Raw genomic sequence first — 17918 nt, 5'->3', positions numbered from 1 at the left:
GCTTTTTAAATTATTTTTAGGGAAGGGATTGGTCTCAAGGAGGCATAAACTCCCTTCTTTTCCATCCCTGATTGAGTATCAAACTCCTCCGCTGAGATTTCTCCATGGAGACATTGGGTTTTCCTGGCAGGCAGGGTTGCAAACTACTCAGCGGAATGTCTACAGCTCTGCAGCTCCGGAGGAGCCAGGAGGCTGGGCATCCCAGCCAAGGGAAATACTGCTCTCGTCCCAAGAACACTTTCATGGAGACTGAGGTGCATACTGGATTAGAAACGGCTAAGCTGGGTTCTTGGGGTTTTTTTGCTGGTTTCTTTTTCCCCTCGAAAATCTAAAGCACGGGGAAGAGAAATCCACAGACGAGAAATCTGGGGATCCTTATGGATGTTGCAAAATGTGGTTTGTTAATGGATCTTTTTACTTCTGGTACTTCTGGCTTGTTGAACACACACGCGCACATACACACATACAGAGAATAACTTGGCAAGCTCGTGTTTTCGTGGCACAGCACCAGGAAATGGGAGTTCCCCTCCCAACAGAGAAGATCAGGGCAATGAGGCAAAGGTGGGGAATCAGACCCAGCCTGAGTCTCAGCGGAGCGCTGGCCTGGACAACTCTTACACAAATAATCTCCGGGAGCTCTGAACCCGTGCTTCATTGTGGACACAGACAGTGCTGTAGAAAAAACAGACTGAAATTGCTTCTCTTTCATGGCATCTGTAGTGTAAAAACGGTTTTCGTCCAAGACATTTGTGGTCGGAAAATCCTGACACCTCATAAATTATCTTAGAGGCGCAACAAAGCTTCAAAAAGATGAAACTCAATGCTGAGGTCAGCAGGAATTTTTTCGCATCTTCTGCAGTGGAGGAACGTTTTCAGTCTCAGGAAACCACCACAAAAAGAGGCAGCAAGAAGAGAGAATATTTCTTGGCATGAGAACCTCAACACTCAGGGGAGTGCGGTGTCTTATATTATTTATTTTTGGCCACCTCTGTGTTCACACATCATCAGAATATGATCCAAGTGACCAGGAGCAGCCTGATAGTGAGGTGGCTGCTGTAGTTAGGTGACAATTCCAGGTCCACCCAAACACTCAGGCTAATTGCTCCTGCATAGTGCTGGGGGCTACATGGGCCGAGAACCTCCCAGGATCAGCCTGACAACACCTTATAGGGAAGTTTGGTTTGGGATAGGGGCGAAGCACTGCATTACCACAGTAGGCTTCAGTGTGGGTTTGCAGAGAGCGTGGCACAGTGTTGCGAGGAATGGTTTATGGTCTCGATCAGCTCATTACCCACAAACAGACAGTTGGCATTTTGTAAAGCTGTTTCCCTATTCCTCTTGACTACAAATGCAAACCCACTGCTGGAGCTCTGGCTGTCCCGCTGCGGGAGGCTAAGCAGGCTGCTTAATCCCTCACACCTTCCCAGAGCTGTAGCTAGTCTGAACAAGGACAACTGCTGGGCAGTTTCCCTTGCCCTCCTCTCGGACATTTCCTCTTTGCTGTACAGACGACAGTTTCTTTCTCCCAGACGAGAAGAAAGTGGGAAAAGGTTCTATGAAAAGAGGACCCCGAGGGGGATCTCACACACAGCCTTTTTTAACACAAGAACCTCTGCAGGTGCCCAGTCACTATCCTCTGCAGCACATTAAAGCCTCTGTTGGTCAAAACAGAGGGAAACTGAAGTGATGCTTGAAAGGAGAACAGACCTGGTGTCCAGGATGACCTGTGGTTCCTGTGTTGTGGCATGTGGCAGGAAGGACCCAGCCAAAGCCAGTTAGTTCGGGAAGGAAAGGGGGTGAGAAGTGGAAGAGATGTTTCTAAGAAGGCAGAGACAGAAATCATCTGTCCCGTAGCAGGCCCTGATGCTAATCCTAGCAGCCTGGGTAATTCCTGCCACCCCGAGCCATGCCTGGCCTCGCTCTGCAGTGCCGGTGGCAGGAGATGTGCCGTGCCCCACGTGTTGGAGCCGTGCCTGCAGCCCGGTGAGGGCTGCCTGGGAAAGGCAAGGGGCAGGATGCGGCAGCCAGCTCCCCTGCAGGCTCCCAGCGCAAGGCGGGTGCTGCTTCTAAAGCCAGTTCTGCAGGGCCAATCCCCCCTGGGACAGGCAGTGGGTTTTAGGGTTGCTATTTATTCTCTTCACTGAGTAATCACCCAAATGGCTCCATTTTAATTTGTAGCATTGCCTGTTGCTTTTATGCGTCTCTCTTTGGAGAGCGAAGTTACAGGGTAAGATATGAGCTGCTTTCTGTTTCCGTGGGTGGACAAAACTTTCAGGTTTGAAACCATTCTCCGTGTGTTCAGCCCTCTGAGTCCCTAGCAGGATCTGACCTCCCTGCCCACTTAGTAAATCAAGGGCTTCTAAGGCATGTAGAACTGATTTTATGGCAGCAAGATGCATTTCACTAGATTTATGTTATTAAACTGGAGGGGGGGAAGCCTCATTTTATTTGGGGCAGTCCTTGAGTTTTACAGGCTTGTTTGAGTAAGTAATTATTTTGGTAATGCTGGGGCCTCCTTTATTGAATCGTAAATGCATCCTGAACAGCTCTCAGAATAACAAGCAGACCTTTCCCTGAAAGTCTATGGATTGTCCTGATTAGCAAATGTGAACATTAGTAGTTTACTCTCCGATTAGCTTTGCTGCTGAGGGCTGCCTTGGTTCACTTCTCTGGGGCTACTCACAAGATTAAGCATGTATGTAAATGTTTGCAGGATCAGTGCCACAAACGAAAAAAATAATAATAATAAAAAACAACCCAAAAGCCCTTTCTTTGGAAACATCCTCTCTGACCATGTTAGGGAAAAGGATCAGATAATTGGGATCTTTATGATGCTTATTATAAAAAATGTTCTGGAACTAGTTCAAGCACCAATCAGAAACCACATTGTTCCACTAAATCACTTTCAGATGCCATTTCAGATACAGAATACAATTACTCCTAGTTTAAAAATATAAATGTTCCCTTCATAAAACACACACACACACACACACACAACTATTTTAATTTATTTTATTTTTATCTGTCTTGGCTGGAGTTCAGGCCTTCCACAGATGATCTATCAAGAGATTTTGTGCCATTTCTTTCTGCTCGGTGTTGTGCAGAGCCCGCTGCGTGGTGCAGACGAGATCTGTGACATGGACATCAGGACTTTACATACAAAAGAGCTCTTGCACAAGCCAGGGGGCTGGAGGCCCAGGCTTGGATGTGTATGTGCTTAAGAAATCAGCTCAAAGCAAAACCTGGAACAGAGATTCTGCCCGCATGTTGCATTAAAAAGCCACCCGAGATGCCTGGAGGGGTTCCTGGCCTGTCTTTTTTTTTTTTTTTTTGTTATTGGACAGTTATGGGTTTTGGGAAGCAAGCTCCTTTCCCTGTGTGGTGGCTGCTGCCCATGTGCTCTCCTTGTTGTTAGGAGGGAGAACGTGGAGGCCATCTGTGAGCTCAAGCTGTGAGCCTGGCCCTGGTGGTAAGTGGGGGACCCACCGCCTCCGTGCTGTTTATGTGCGAGCACACGCTGAGGTGCAGGCAAACGGGGAGGTGTGAAAGAGCCCGAGGGGGAAAAAGCTGTTACAACGGGGGCTGGATGGGCCGGGCACCCTGCAGTCTGCAAAGCCCAGCAAAGCTTGGCGTGGCACGAGCCTGCCACCCATGCACAGCCCCTGGTTAAGACACTTGGTGTTGGGAGATGCTTGCCATCTCCTTCTGGCCAAGTCAACGCAGGGACTGGCATCTCCGGAGGGTTTCTCAGCCCCTCTGTAAGGAGGGAGCGAGCATCTCTGCAGAGAGGTATGGAGGGAGCCCGGGATAACTCAACAGCTAGTGCCAGGGTGGGTGGTAAGCTGCCTGGAAAGGGTCCCAGCCTGCCCACGCTGCGGAGAGGCTCGGGGCGAGTTCCTGAGCCTTGTGCTTTCACCACGTCACTGCTGGGCTGCACTGGGGACATTTCTACCTCGCTGGAGCGCCTTGCTGCCTCCGGGTCGGGACTGTCTGGGACATTTCTAATGGAAAGCTTTCCTCATCGTCAGGAAATCGTCCTTCGTCATTGCTGAAATCCTTCTCAAAGTGGTTCTGTTTTGGTGAGCTGCTGCCCAGCCCCAGACACGAGCCTGCAGGAGCGCAGCCTGCTCCCCTGCCAGCCGGCTGCCTTGTTGTGCAGGGCTTGGGGCCCCTGTGCTGCCTTCAGTCCTGCTGTGGGACGGGAAGCCCACAGACACCCTGAGCATTGCTGCAGAATCCCTACAAACCCCCCCAGAGATGCCAGACCCCGAACAACCTGGCATGAAGCCCTGGGAACCTGGGATCAAAACAGGGATAACGAGGATTAGATTTCTACCCCAAGGCTAGGGATGCTTGAGGATGCTGCCATCTTTCAGACGCTCCACGGGCCGTCCTTTTTTTCTTTTTCTGGGGTGAGCAGAGGGATTTCTCAGCGTCGGGGCAACGTGAGAATCCTGAGGGCTGCATTTTGGAAAAATTTATATGGAAACATTTTCATGTTTTCCAAAACAAAAGATGCTAAGGGGTTTGTTACTAAGGGAAAATTCCTGCACTAGTTTCGCAAAGGCTGGGATTTCTGCGTTTTCTTAGTGTAGCTAATGCCTTCTTTAGGAGGGCTATAGTCCTGACATTGAGAGGAGTGACCTTTGAACTCAGTGGTAGCCTAAATACGAATGAAATCCCAGCCCCAAATAAAGCAGTGGACTCCCAGTGACTTGCCCCAGCAGCCTTGGTGAGACAGAGGCTTGGGCACGGTGTTAGCTGGCATTGCTTGGGCCTCGTGGTGGAGTAAGGGATCTGCTCTGAACCAAGCTTTTGGCTGGATGGGCAAAAGCTACTTTGCTCCTCTGTCTCAGATTGCTGGGAAGCAAAATTTGAATGGAGAACAAAGCCACTTCTGAAGAATAAATGTTTAGGCTGATGTAGGAATTGAAGAAACATTTTATAGCAGTCTGAGAGGGATTTTCAGAAGCACAGGCTGTTCTTCCTACCGCCAGTGACTGATTTTGCAGTGGGAGCAGAGTCAAGCTGATGCAAGGTGACTGTGGAAATTTGACCCTCAGCGCTGAGGATTTTTAACGTTTCTGGCCAGAAAACTGGAGCTCTTGCTGAGATGTGATTATTTCTGTGATGTTTCGTTATTACAGGACAGTCATAGAGTCTCGTTCAAAGGCCAGGACCCCCCTGTGCTTTGCCACGTCCCTAAAGAATGTCCCAGAGATTTCCAATCCAACTGGCCAATACTCTACCCAAGTCAAGAATGGCTCACGATCCACTTCAGTGAGTATTTTTTAATTATTACGTACTAGTGTCATTAATCACTTTGGTTTTCAGCAACGTGGTCATGGCCTTTGCTGCAACGTGCTGATTTCTATTTAAAAGGGAGGTTGATGACAAATACTTCACAACCTTTGCATTACAATGTGCTTCTTACCTCAGGGATAAAAGTTTGCTTTGCGAACAGGAAACATTTTTCACTGATGAGATGGGGAAGTGTTACAGGTCTTGATGTTGCTAACTGTAGATTCACTGTCAGGTTTGGGGCTTATGATGAGGCAGTAGTCATTGGTGGCGTGTAATTTTTCAAACCTCTCATGTTTTCTGTTCTTCAAGGTTATATTCCTAGTCCTTCTGATTATGGAAACATTTCTAGCACAAGACAACTGTATCCGAAAGCCTAAAGAAACCTAGAACACGAGTGAAAGTGTGTCACATTTCTTGTTCTTTTCTCTCTTTTCCTTTCTTCTCTTCCTTTTCATGCCTGCCTCCTGACTTTTTAATACTGAGGCTTGGCAGCATAGAAAACTACAACGGGAGGAGAGCCAAGATTGTTTGTGCAGTCAGGTTTAAGCTGCAATATCAAAAGCGCAGCTCCTGCCTTGGATCCAAATATCATCAGAATCTGGTTTCCATTCAGCCTGGTGATTGGTTTTGAGCTCTGCACAACAAAGCTTAATTCACCTATACGGAGGTGTGGAAAACCAAGTGTCAGTAGTTATTAGCAGCAGCGGGACAAGTACCATGTTTATAGGTATGCATCTCTTTGGGGCTCACTCCTCATTCCACGATATCGCTGAAAATGCCAAAGGAAGCAGAAGCAGCAGGAGCAGAGGTAATGGGCTCAGGATGGTGCCAGAATGCCACGGGTGAGTTTCCTTGCAAGCTGCCCATGGAGAGGGCCCGTCAGCATGCACGAACAGAGCCATATTTCATTTGCACATAAGAACTCAGGATTGTCCTGGGAGGCTGTGTAAGAAATGGAGCTCCATGGTTGGTGCTAAACCAATAACAAATGCTGTGTTCCCTCCTACCAAGAGATCAGAGCACATGGGGGTGCCTGCAGCAGAGAGAAGCTAGGACAAGCACAGAACAGCAAGGATGTTTGTTAGTTCTTCATTGTATCTCTTACCAAGCGTAACTAATCTCACCACTGTCAGTAGGGATTGTGACCATGGAATGAACCTGGCTCTGGGACCTAGTGGACATTTTTCATTGGAAAATTTTTAAACAAGACGTATTTTTCATGCAAACATTAAAAAGTACCTGTTTTGAATATTTTTTGGAGAAAAGAAAAGAAAACCCAGTCTTTCACAAAATGAAACATTTTTATAATGCCAGAAAGCTCTGTTCCTACAGTTTTTGAGTGTTCTGAAATTTCATATTTTCCAATATGAAATGTATTTGGTTATATTTTTTGAATGTTTCAGGAAATAAGTGTCCAAATGAAATACATGGGTGTTCATGTATCAATGTAGTATGACTGACTATATTTTCAATGAATTACCTTATCTCCAATATAAAATGTTTTTACCCACATTGGAACAGCAAAGGAATTCAAAATCGTGGAAAAGTTCATGAGCTGAAGAGAAAGAAGAAGGTCAACAATGAAGAGAAACACAGGGAAAAGACCTTAGCAAGGAAACAGGGGTTCAATGAAGAACCACCAAGGTTAAAAATGGAGAAAAAGCAGAATGAAGGAGCTTGCAGGGTAGATTCATAGGTATGGAGAAGTCCTGCACAGGAGGAGGACCCTGGATTATCCATGGGACTTGACCCAAGCTCAACAGGCTGTGCAGGAATAGTGATGGAAAGGAGGATTTGGATGCATTGAACACTGCATTGCTTTGTTTGGATCTATCTATAAGGTTTATGCAACCTACTGAGAACTTACTGTAAAAAGTAACAATGCTAAAAAACTTTGCAGAGCCCTCGTGCCACGGGCTCTGACCGTCAGGTGTCCCTGAAGAGATGAGCCCTAACTTAGAGCTCCTGTAAGGCTGCAGAGTGGAGATGTGTGCTTTGATTACGAAGGCGCACAGGGCAGAGAGGCCTGGAGGTCTGGTTTCCATGGGGTGGTGGCAGAGTGCCTGGGTTCAGGATGTGCAGGGAAGGCCACCAAAGGCGGCAGCGCTGCAGGCTCAGGAAACTTAAAGAACACGGCTTCTGTGCACCACTGGGAGCCTGGAGATATCCGGAAGAGGGGCAGAGCCTGGCTAGCAGCACAACTACTTTCTCCATGGCCAAAAAGCAGAGCAGGGCTGACAGAGGAGGAGGATGAAGATGGCAGTGCCTTACTCCCAGCACCATTCTGGCTGGCAGGCAAACCTGTCCCCAAGGGCAAATCGTGCAGAGCCAGCTGCAGCCACCCCCCTTCTGCAAAACATGCACACAGCATGGGGTCTCGGAGGCTTTCAGGGGCCTTCAAAACCACCTCTTGGGTGTGCTCCAACCGAGTGAACACTCCAAGGACACCACCAAGGTCCCCTGCCTCTCAGGCTGCACAAGCTAAAGTGATAAAAATTGAAACAAACAAACAAAAACCAACAAAACAAAGACAGAGAAAAGAGGGAAAAGATGCTGTGAGGCCCAAAGGGCTACGGATGTGGGTACTGCTGGGCTTAATTGACTTCTTCCTTGCTCTGTGAGGAGGAAAGCTGCTGGGACAGCATTGCTGTCTTTCGGATTGTTACTGATTTATATTTTTTTTAATATATTTTTTTCTCCAAAGCAAACAGGCGAGTGACGTAAAGCAAATGGAACTGCGGTTCTCAAGCCGGGAGACTCGGAGATGATCCCAGGCTGCAAAATCCAGATCTGGATTTTGAGCTCCCTGCAGCACAAGGCCTTGCAGATCTTCAGCTGGTTTAGGTCTGCTGCCTGAAAGAGGGGGCAAGCTGCCAACTTCAGAGTCAGGTTCAGGTTTGAATTCTGAAACCAACCTCCCTCACCCAAAGTTCAGGGTCACTCACGGAGGCTCAGAAGGGGAAGCACTGATTCCAGCCCTTCTCCTCTAACAAGGTTTGGTCTTACCGTAACAATTCATCTGAGCCCCTAATGAGGAAAGCCGTCTTCTTTGTGATGACAGTTAAATATGTGCTCGTCCTTCAATCAAAGGTTTGTATTGTAGTAAGTTTAGATTATTTCTGTACTGTGGGAGTACTCTGAATTCACAAACTGCAAGTTATTCTGGTTTGGAACATGTGGGGAACTTCTGAAGACCGCGGAATTAAAGCAGGTAGGTGTCCTGTCACAACCTGTGACCTTGTTTCCATTATCAGCCTTGAGTCCACACCCATTGATTTGTTCGACAGGGCTCTGGGGTGCTGGAAACATCTGTGAATGAAACGTAAAACAAAGGCCTTGAACTCTGATACTCACTGCAAATCTGTGATTGCTCCTTGCTTTGAAAATCTCCCCACTGGGGAGAATTAGTCATGGGATGATTGGATTATCCATCAGATGGTTGGAGAAGAATCATAGAATGACTTGGGCTGGAAGGGACCTTAAAGGCCATCTAGTTCCAACCTCCTGCCATGGGCAGGGGTGCCACCCACCAGACTAGGTTGCCCAAAGCCCCATCCAACCTGGTCTTGAACATCTCCAGGGATGGGGCATCCACAGCTTCTCTGGGCAACCTGTTCCAGTGCCTCACCACCTTCTGAGTGAAGAATTTCCTCCTAAAATCTAATCTAAATCTCCCCTCTTTTATTTTAAGACTATTCCCCATTGTCCTGTCATTATCTGCCTGAGCAAAAAGTTTCTCTCCATCATTCAGGTGGAGAACATCATTATGATTTAATTGATATTTCAAGCAAATCAGTGGGGTCAATTAAAAGTGAATTCTGAGAACGCATATGCATTGTGGGGCGTGTTAGCCACAAAAGAGTTCACTTCAAGCTCTTAAGCCAGGAAAAAGCATGACAAGTCAGTCATGCCTCCTCATCCTGCTAGCTTTCCCGGGCAAGAAGTTGAAGGGCAGTTCAGGGAGATGGAGCTGGCACACACAGAGTAACCCCAAAGTCTGTGATTGACTCAGGATGGTGAAAGAGGAGTAAAGGGAGTGCAGTTACTGGATATGAAATAGGGTCCATGAAGCTTGCAGGGATTGCAGACACTAGGATTTTCTGCAACATTTATTGGAACAGACAGGCTGAGAGCGCTATGGGATAAAGGATCCCAAATCAAACAGCCTAATTGGTCTCAAATGGAGTGACTAAGGAACTCTCTCCCTTCCAAAATGGGTCAAATTGCATTTTAGAAGGGGATCTCTGAAATTTGAGTGGGAGGCCTGGATAGAAAAACGAATGGATGAACTCATAATTGACATGGATTCCATTATGGCTAATACCGATGTCAGAGCTGCCACCGAATATGTCCTGCAAATCCTGTCTGGGGGAATTCCCTTTAGAGATGTGACCCAGGTGAAGCAAACTATTTGCCATGAGCCTGTGAGGAACTGAGACTTTAATTGCAAACATATGGCCGGGTAACTTTCCAGCAAGTGAAAAGTGGGGGATAGAGACCTGCTCTGAAACAGATGATCCAGAAGAGCTTTCACTATCTCTGATCCTCATTGTCCTGAAAACGGAATGGCTTTCTGTGCTCTTGTATCATTTTATGCTGACCAGAAGACTTTAAAATAAGGAAAGGTAATGTCAAAATATAATGTTAGCACAAAGAGCCCAGTGATTTTAGGAAGAATGAGGGTCATAGTTCCCTATGAATTTATTTTAAGATGGTTTATTCCTTGTTTGTTTGCTTGTTTAAAGGCAGAGGTCTGAGCTTCAGCCTGCTCGTGTCCTGGAGAAGACATAAGGTGGCTTGTGTCATGAACAGATCTGCCTGGGGTCAATTTCAGTCTGAGAAGATGTCTTGAAGGACAGGATCATCACCCACTTGTGAGGGGGACCAGTGTGGCTGCTTAAATTGTCTATTCTAGTGTTTGGTAAGCGCACAGCAGAAAGGAGGGCTTGGGTACCAGCTCCTGGCTGTGATTGCTGAGGTAAAGACCAAAGGCAAGGGCCTGAGTTTCAAGGCAGCTCCCAAGTGCAGTGGGGAAAGTGCCCTGCAGAGGCTTCTCATATCTTTTTCACACCGTTTTCACAGCAGTCTGATTCCAGCTCTCAGTTGTACTGTATCAGAGCTGGTCTCTACAACTGAGAGCTAGACGCCAAAGAGGGGGAAAAAGCTGCACAGCTTTTTGGTGCTCTTGGGGCCGTGACAATTCCAGCCCCCTGTTTCATCTTGCCTATTATTACCTCATCTAACTCTCCTAAAGGTTGATGGAGGATTTTCCATGAACTGCAGAATACCTTGAATACTAGGAAGTCAGTGTGCATTTGTACTTGTCTCTGGGACCTGGAAGCATGTCCTTATGTGTAATGACGGGTGGATAACTCTTGTCCTGGGTGGCTGGGAAAGGGTGAAGGGAAATATGGGCTGGCTAGACCAGGAGTGATGAGCTCAAGGGATTTTTGTTAGGTTGCACAGTAGCTTCTAGGTACTGGTGTGGGAGAAGCAGCTTCTCAGTGTTGGTAATGGCTGTACTTGTGGTGGAGAAGGGATTTCCCCTTCCTTGAGCTTGCATCCAGGTAAGGCAGGCAGCACATCAGATGTCAGCTGGGTGGTTGGCTTTTGGAAGAGAACCAGATATGAGTTTGAACAAACGTGAGAACCTGTCAGTGCTGCTTTTGTGTCCATAGCTACACTCGTCCATGTGACTTAACTAATAAGGTTTGAAGAGGCAAAGATTGTAAGGAACTTACAGCCTAATTGCTGCTTTGTGATGATGTTTAGCAGTTCACACAGGCCAAAGCACCAATTTTGGTCAGGATTATTTCTTTAAGAGCAGTGTCTGGGACATCTGTGGCAAAGGCTCTGGTTATACTGAATAGTCCTGAGAATGAAACCAAGAAAAGTTGGGTCTGCAAAAACTGAGGCATGTAGCAGTAAATATTCCCTAAACCAGTGACCACATGTCTGAAAAATGATATTTATGCAAAATGGGAAGGGAAGTTTCATAACAACACTCTTTCATAAAATAACAACAGTGATGTATGCACCCATGTACACGCACGTTCTTTCCAGATAAGATCAAATATCCAACACTCCAAAGATGAAACATTTTTCTATTTATTTTTCTCCTTCTGACTTTGAAATATATTTTTTTCTGGGCAGAAATGCTGCAGAGAATTCTTTCAGCTACTGCTGGGAGTGATCTCTCTCCCTTGCCTGTAACAATGCATGTACACCAGGCCATTGCAGCCTGTAACTTCTCTTGCATATCCCAGTCCTCCTGCCATTCAAGTCCTGCTCTCCTTGTTCCATGCATCACCTTCCAGGACTCTGGAATACGTTTCCTCTAGATGTTCTGTTGGTGGGGATTTTAGCAGATAAGGTAGCAGTAGGTATGGGAGTGGAGCCATCAGAGCAACAGTGGGAACTGTTGGAAGGGATGAGATGCAGAAAGGAGAGATAAAATGAGGTAAAAAGATAGAAATGGAAGGAAGGAGATGAGGGAAGGGAAAGGTAGAGATGGAAGAGAAAGAAAAGATAGAAAAAGCAAGGATCCCAGAGGACAGATTCTTCCTCTGAACCATGTTATATACCGCATAAATTACAGTAAATTGAAATATTGTTAATCTATAAAGGCTGTATTGTTCTCTTTTTCTCTTGGCCAACTACTACTGACGTAAGCAGGAACTCTGCTCTGGGCTGAAGAAGTCTAGAGCCTAGCAAGCAAGCCTGGCGCCCAGACTGGGGCTGGAAGTGGGATTTGGCCTCTGCTACAGAAAGACTTTGAGGATTCAGACTTAGAGGAACCCAGGGAATGCGAGGCTGCTGGGCAAGCTTCAGATAGGAGCATTTAGTCAGTGTTTCTTCTACAAAACCCAATAAAAATACATCTTTAAATCTTTTCCAGGAAGATGTCAGAACTCTTCTGTGGAGTTAACATGCCCAACACAGAGACTAGCTTAGTCATTACAGAATAAGACAGAGGGGTCTAAGTCCTGCTAGAAGTCCATATATCCTGCAAGTCTACTAGGTGCTGCTGACTCCATGATGTGTATAAATGTATGTGTGTATATGTATATATGTATGTAGGTATCACTGCTTATAAGCGCATGCAGTGATCTGTTTTCTCCCAATAATTCAGTAATTCTGCCTTCAGCTTTGCAGACTCCAGGATCCTGGCCAGCTGGAGCAGCGGAGGCTGCCAAGTCCCTCAGGTTGATGGAGCCAGCAGGCTGCTCCACCTGACTGTCTGGAAGCATTCTTTTGCTCTCTTGGGAGGTTCCCAGCGCGTCTCCATTTCCTCTGAAAGAAGGTTCACCCAGGATTGCCAGCATCTGTATCAGGTCTTCTTTCCATGGGTGCTGAGGCTGCAAAACCCAGAGCCCCATGGCCCTTCTTTGCACTGTTTTAGCCATCTTCCAGCTGCACAAGGCCTGAAAATTTCAAAAAAATAGCTACGTAGGCAGATGAAAAGACACAGGCTCCTGGCTAGTGCTATAGCTGCAATATAGGGATAGAGAGGATGATCTCAGGAATTCTTTGTATCTCACAGCCTGATGAGAACAGTAACAATGGTTTTCTGCTCTTCTAAATGAGGAGAGCCTCTTTGTCAACAACTGAGAAGATCCTGAAGAAAACAAGTTGTGCAAGGAGGTAACAAGGGGACAGCTGAAGTTTATGTTGTTGTTAAGTTTCTATGCTAATCTCAGGAATGATATGCTGAAAACGTAAATCCTTTGCAAATGCTCATGAATCTCTGGTATTTGGGTGCTCTGCAGCAGAGATGCAAAAACACAAAAAAGTTTTTACCAGTTGATCTCACCATGTGGCTCTCATCTAGTGCTCTGTTCTGTCTGATTCTTGCCTGGGATGGTGTTCAAAACAAGTGGGATTTTCAGAAGTGATCCGTATAGGGGAGAGTAAGAAGATTCCTCTTTTCCCCTTCTGCCCCATCTAAACAGCTTGCTCTAACTGCACCTCCCTTTCTGAGTGCCCTTCCCAAGTACAAATGAAAGTTGTTTCTACACAACACTTTGAAACAGAGATAAGGACTTGCACATCAACAATGCTGATAGTTCTGTTACCTATCTGTAGTCATGCCCTGCTGTTGTGCTGCCTAATGGGTAGTGTGGTCCCTTCCTATGTTTCAGTCTTGTTTTGCACCTCCAAGTCCTATCCTACGTGTGTACACAGCAGTGAGGTACAGCCCCAGAAGTGGAGAGGAGAGCAGAGAAAGGAGGTAGAAAAAAGTGCCAGAAACAGGCCTAGGAAGTTCAGTGAATGCATGAGCAATACTGTTAGTGTGTCCTTCTGAAATGGGGTGAAATGTGTAATATGTAGCAAAAAGCAGCTTTGCTGGTTCTGGCTGACTTGCACAGTAGGTCTCTTTTATCCGCTTTTAATGTGTGAGATGTTCACCCTGCTGAGGAACTTCGTCACTTTTTGTTCAGCTCACTGGAGCTTTTCACACATAGAAACGACATGCAACTCCATGCACTTTCTCTCTTCCTTAATGCAGAGGTTCCCAAACCATGGTGAAGATCCCTGACAGCCTTCTTTATGTCTTTTGGAGCCCTTACACTTTTATTGTTCAGCTTTGAATAGAGAGTCTTTGAGAAGAGTTAGTTCTCCAGACTAGCTACAAACTTTTATAACTTTACCAACCATAATGGGTCAAGGGTGAGGAGTGCTGGTTTGGCCAGGAAGGTGCTGATTTCAAATCAGAATCTCATTATTTTCTCTTTGATTTTTGAAAAACAAAGAGTTCTGCTGAAGAGCTGCATGTAAAAAGGAGCTGAGGATTAACGAAGAAGCAAAGAGGAGGTCTTTTTTTGCTTACGTGGAAAGGAAGAAAAAATGAAGCAGCTGCTTGTGGAAACATGGAAGGTCTCCAGTATAATGAATAAGAATAATTTCAGCTATATTTTCAGAGATCGGAACAGTATTTATATGCAAATATTATCTCAGAAGGTAGTGGAAAAATCAGTTTTCCTAACATTGGCTGGAAAACAGAATTTGCAGTTCTGGAAGACTTACGATTTCTATAGGAACCAAATGAGATGAAGTAGAAAGACTTAACAGAGGTGATTAAAAAGAGCTTATTTTGTACTGAAAGCAAACTTTCTAGCTGAAGGACATTAATTACATAGGGAGCAAATGGCTTTCTAGCGAGTTTAAAGGTGTCAGTTGCCTGCAGGGGTTAAGCCATAACAAAACTATGCCAGTATCTGCCCCTTAGTAACTCTGTGTAAGAAAGCCTTAAAGAGCTGAGCTAGAGAGCGGAGCACAGCCTTGGAGGAACCATAGATGATGCATCTGATCTGGTGTAAATCAAGCTTACCCTACCTGAATTTTGGGGTCCTGTTAATATTGGATTGCACACAAAAGAAACCTTACTTCATAAATCAAGAAAGAGCCTTCACTATTTTACCTTGTTTTCAACAAAGGTTGGAGGTCGGTGGTGTGGGCAGAACACTTCAACCACACTGCCTGATGTTTGGGAATTTAAACAATAGAAAGAATTATGGATGTTATCTTGCATTAAGGATTTGCCTAATTTTGTGTTTTGTTTTGGTTATTTTAGCAATAATAATGTTGTGGTTTCTGTACTCACCTTCCCAAAAAACAGAGCCATCACAAACAAGCAAGCTCCTTCCTCTGCAGGGCTATTTCCGTTTTATTTTATTTTATTAGTGAGCTAAAGAAAAGCTTTGATCTACACTTCTGCTTGATATCTAATGAGGCATTTTCATCAAACTCTGCTCCTGATTGAACTCATGTTAATCTCAGCAAGATTCACATAGACAGATGTTCTTGTGTTTCTGCACAGTGGCATGGGATCTTGTAATTCCACCTTGCTGGTACGAGCTCCGTGGACACCACTGCAGGGACAGAGACCTTTCTGTAGAAAATTCATTGCAGGTTTGGAGCATAAGAGCAAGTACATTTAGCCTGAAGCACAATTAATTAATGCATGATTAAATCTTACTTATATGCGTTGGTCCTTCTCCCACTGAAGCTGATGGCAAATCTCCCATGGAGTTCAGCAAAGTGGTATGGAATCTGTACAGAAATTGTTTTTCCCAGAACAACTTCGCAATAACCAGTGGGTTTGCAAACTCCTCACTCTGACACATTGAAACAATTTGGGACTTTCATTCCATTTTGCTTTAATTGGACTTACGCTGCATCTAAGTCTTCCTAAGTGGGTTGCTCTGCCTAAAATATGTGCAGGCATGTTTGCACTCTCTGAGGGAACGTGGTGGTTAAACTAGAAGGCGAGGTTATGTTAGCAAGGATATTTTCTTTTTATACTGCTTCCAAAGGCAACCCTGTTTTGGGCTCACCACTCTGGCTTGACCGCTCTGTGCCTCTCCATCCCAAATCATGCTGGGATTTGATGATAAAGCACATCCTCTTTCCAGGAGCCAAGCCAACCCCTACATCCTAACTCACTGGTGTTCTGGTACCTTAGGCACTTTGTGGTCAGAAGGCAGACTGCAAATGCGGGTATTAGCCGTGGTGATGCTGGAATGTCCAAACCCTCTGTAGGAAGAGAAGTTCCTTATAGAGCTGTTGTTGCCCAGTCGATTGTCAGTTTGTTTGTTTTTATGTTTCTCAGAGTGTACCAGCCGAGATAGCTCTTAGCTGGATCCCAGCACTTACACGGCCTGATTTGGTTCACGTATTCCGTAAAAGTTTTCCATCTCTAACCAAGGAATTTCAGATCAGGGTAAAAATGTGAGTAAATCAGAGCTGGCATCCGTCCCAGACATATCAATTCCCTTAATTCCCTTTTTCCTGTGGCTTTGGGACAATCAAAATAGGGAATGTTTCCATTGCTATACCTTTATGAAAGTACAATATGTGAATGCTATATCCTGAGTGCATCTAGTGTGTTTCCTTACCTTGGTCGTTACCAACTGCACAGCTTTCTCTGGCAATTATGTTAAACGGAGCACTGCAATAGAGTAAATCTTTTGGCAGGGCTTGGCTCCAGGGAATATCAAAACCTCCAACGTGACAGTTAATGAAACAAGGAGAAAGAAGAGGGAAACTATCAGTTCCAGCCAGCCAACACTAACAGAGTCCGAAGGCAGCTGGCGGTGCCAAGGTGTCTGCTTGCAAGGTTGGGAGAGAGCTGGGGGGGCTGTACAGAGGGCTGCACCAAGGCAGGTTTTGCGCCACTTCAGGTGACTGAGGAGCAGTAGAGACAAGTCACCCTGTCCAAGGATGGTTGGGTGCAGGTGTTGATTACATACTGTCTTTTTTTTAAGAGTCAGAACAAGCCGGCATTATTCTGCATCCCTTGGGCAATGGTACTTTGTCCTGGAGCTGACCTGGTTGGAGTACACGGGAGCATGGCATGGATCCAGGGATATAATCTGAGTGCACAGGTATTGCAAGGACAGCACGAAGCGAGCAACACAGAGCACCTGGAGAGACGACCAGTGCCCTTCAGTGGGCAGCCTAAAGGAGTTAAAGACAAAATGTGGCAGTCTGCTGCACCACCAGCCATAAAGCGGAGCAGAGAGCAAGGGCCTCCTGTAACGAGCCTTTTTATCTCTATAGCAGTGTTTTGCAGGCTGTGATCCATGGGCCTTCGGTGGTCCATAAAACATCCAGTGGTGGCTCATGAAACAATAGTGAACCCTCTCTCCTCCCCTCCAGTGGCCACAGAAACAAGCACACAAGTTAAATGGGAGAAAATAAAAGCTACTATAGATTAACTTTCAAATTGTAGTCTTTTGTTTATTTGAATTACTATGTTAAAAATATACAAGTTGGTCTTTGGATTTTTTTTTTCTGAAAAAAGGTTAATCCTTGGACTTGAGAAGATTAAGAAATGTGGCTCTGAGGGTGCTATTTTTGGAGCCAATTACAACAGCATTGAAATGTTGAAAGATTCCTTTTGTTTGTTGAAAGATTAGGCTGAAGCCCTTCAGTCTATAAAAGAATAATAAACCCTAGTGGGATAAAATCCTTCACTGCAGTGAGGATACAAAAGAGTGGTATGTGGCCTGGACAGAGGCACAGGGCTGGCAGAGCCGGCACTGATAATTTCTGGAGTTATCTGTGCCCAAAAAAGAAAGTCTGTGGGCTTTTGCCTTATTCAAGTTGTATAATCTCACCCTCTCCCTCCTGCCATCGTATAGAGCCGTGCAGGTTTGTGAGAAGCACTGCCATCTGATTTGTCAGCCTTTGCAAAACAACACATAGTTACACGGTGTGCCCAGTCCCTGGTAGTATCCTTCGATCTTGGATAATCTGCTCTGAAATGAGTCTTGTTAGCATTGAAGGATTGGCACGGTTGTGTCTCGTGAAATCTTGGAGCAAAAGCTAGCTCGAACTGACCTTTTTTTCTTTGCCAGCTTTGTCATCTGGGACGTTTCTGTTTTGAGGATCAGGCAGTGTACATCTTGCACTGTGCAGTGTTTGCTTTTCAGAGTATCCCATTTTGAAGAGTAGTTTCTGGGTTGTTTGTAAACTACCTTGGGGTTCACTGGTGACGAAGATTACTCGGCTGTGTCTTGCCTCTGATTTTCTGCAAATTATCTGTGCGTACAGCTTACTGGAGGGCATGGCTGAGCTGAAGACGCTTCAAGGAAAGTTATGTTTGAAGA

General features: G+C 45.7%; 1 protein-coding gene across 16 annotated transcripts in view; it reads left to right on the top strand.

Moving 5' to 3' along the window:
- NTMT2 (N-terminal Xaa-Pro-Lys N-methyltransferase 2) overlaps positions 1 to 17024 on the top strand; it is a 61767-nt gene extending 44743 nt beyond the window's left edge. For 4 of the 16 annotated variants that reach the window (XR_010833202.1, XR_010833201.1, XR_010833217.1 and 1 more), the window contains 2 exons: positions 5148 to 5280; positions 5614 to 17024. The gene's annotated coding sequence lies outside the window, so the exon portion shown is untranslated. The remainder of the gene's footprint in view (positions 1 to 5147; positions 5281 to 5613) is intronic. The other 12 variants (XR_010833212.1, XR_010833204.1, XR_010833214.1 and 9 more) reach the window with 12 other exon arrangements.
- Positions 17025 to 17918: the final 894 nt, after the last annotated feature.

This window comes from Anser cygnoides, chromosome 8 (assembly GCF_040182565.1).
Source record: "Anser cygnoides isolate HZ-2024a breed goose chromosome 8, Taihu_goose_T2T_genome, whole genome shotgun sequence".
Taxonomy (NCBI): Eukaryota; Metazoa; Chordata; class Aves; order Anseriformes; family Anatidae; genus Anser; species Anser cygnoides.
Note: the sequence above shows the minus strand (reverse complement) of the source record. Positions and strands in the feature narration are given on the sequence as shown.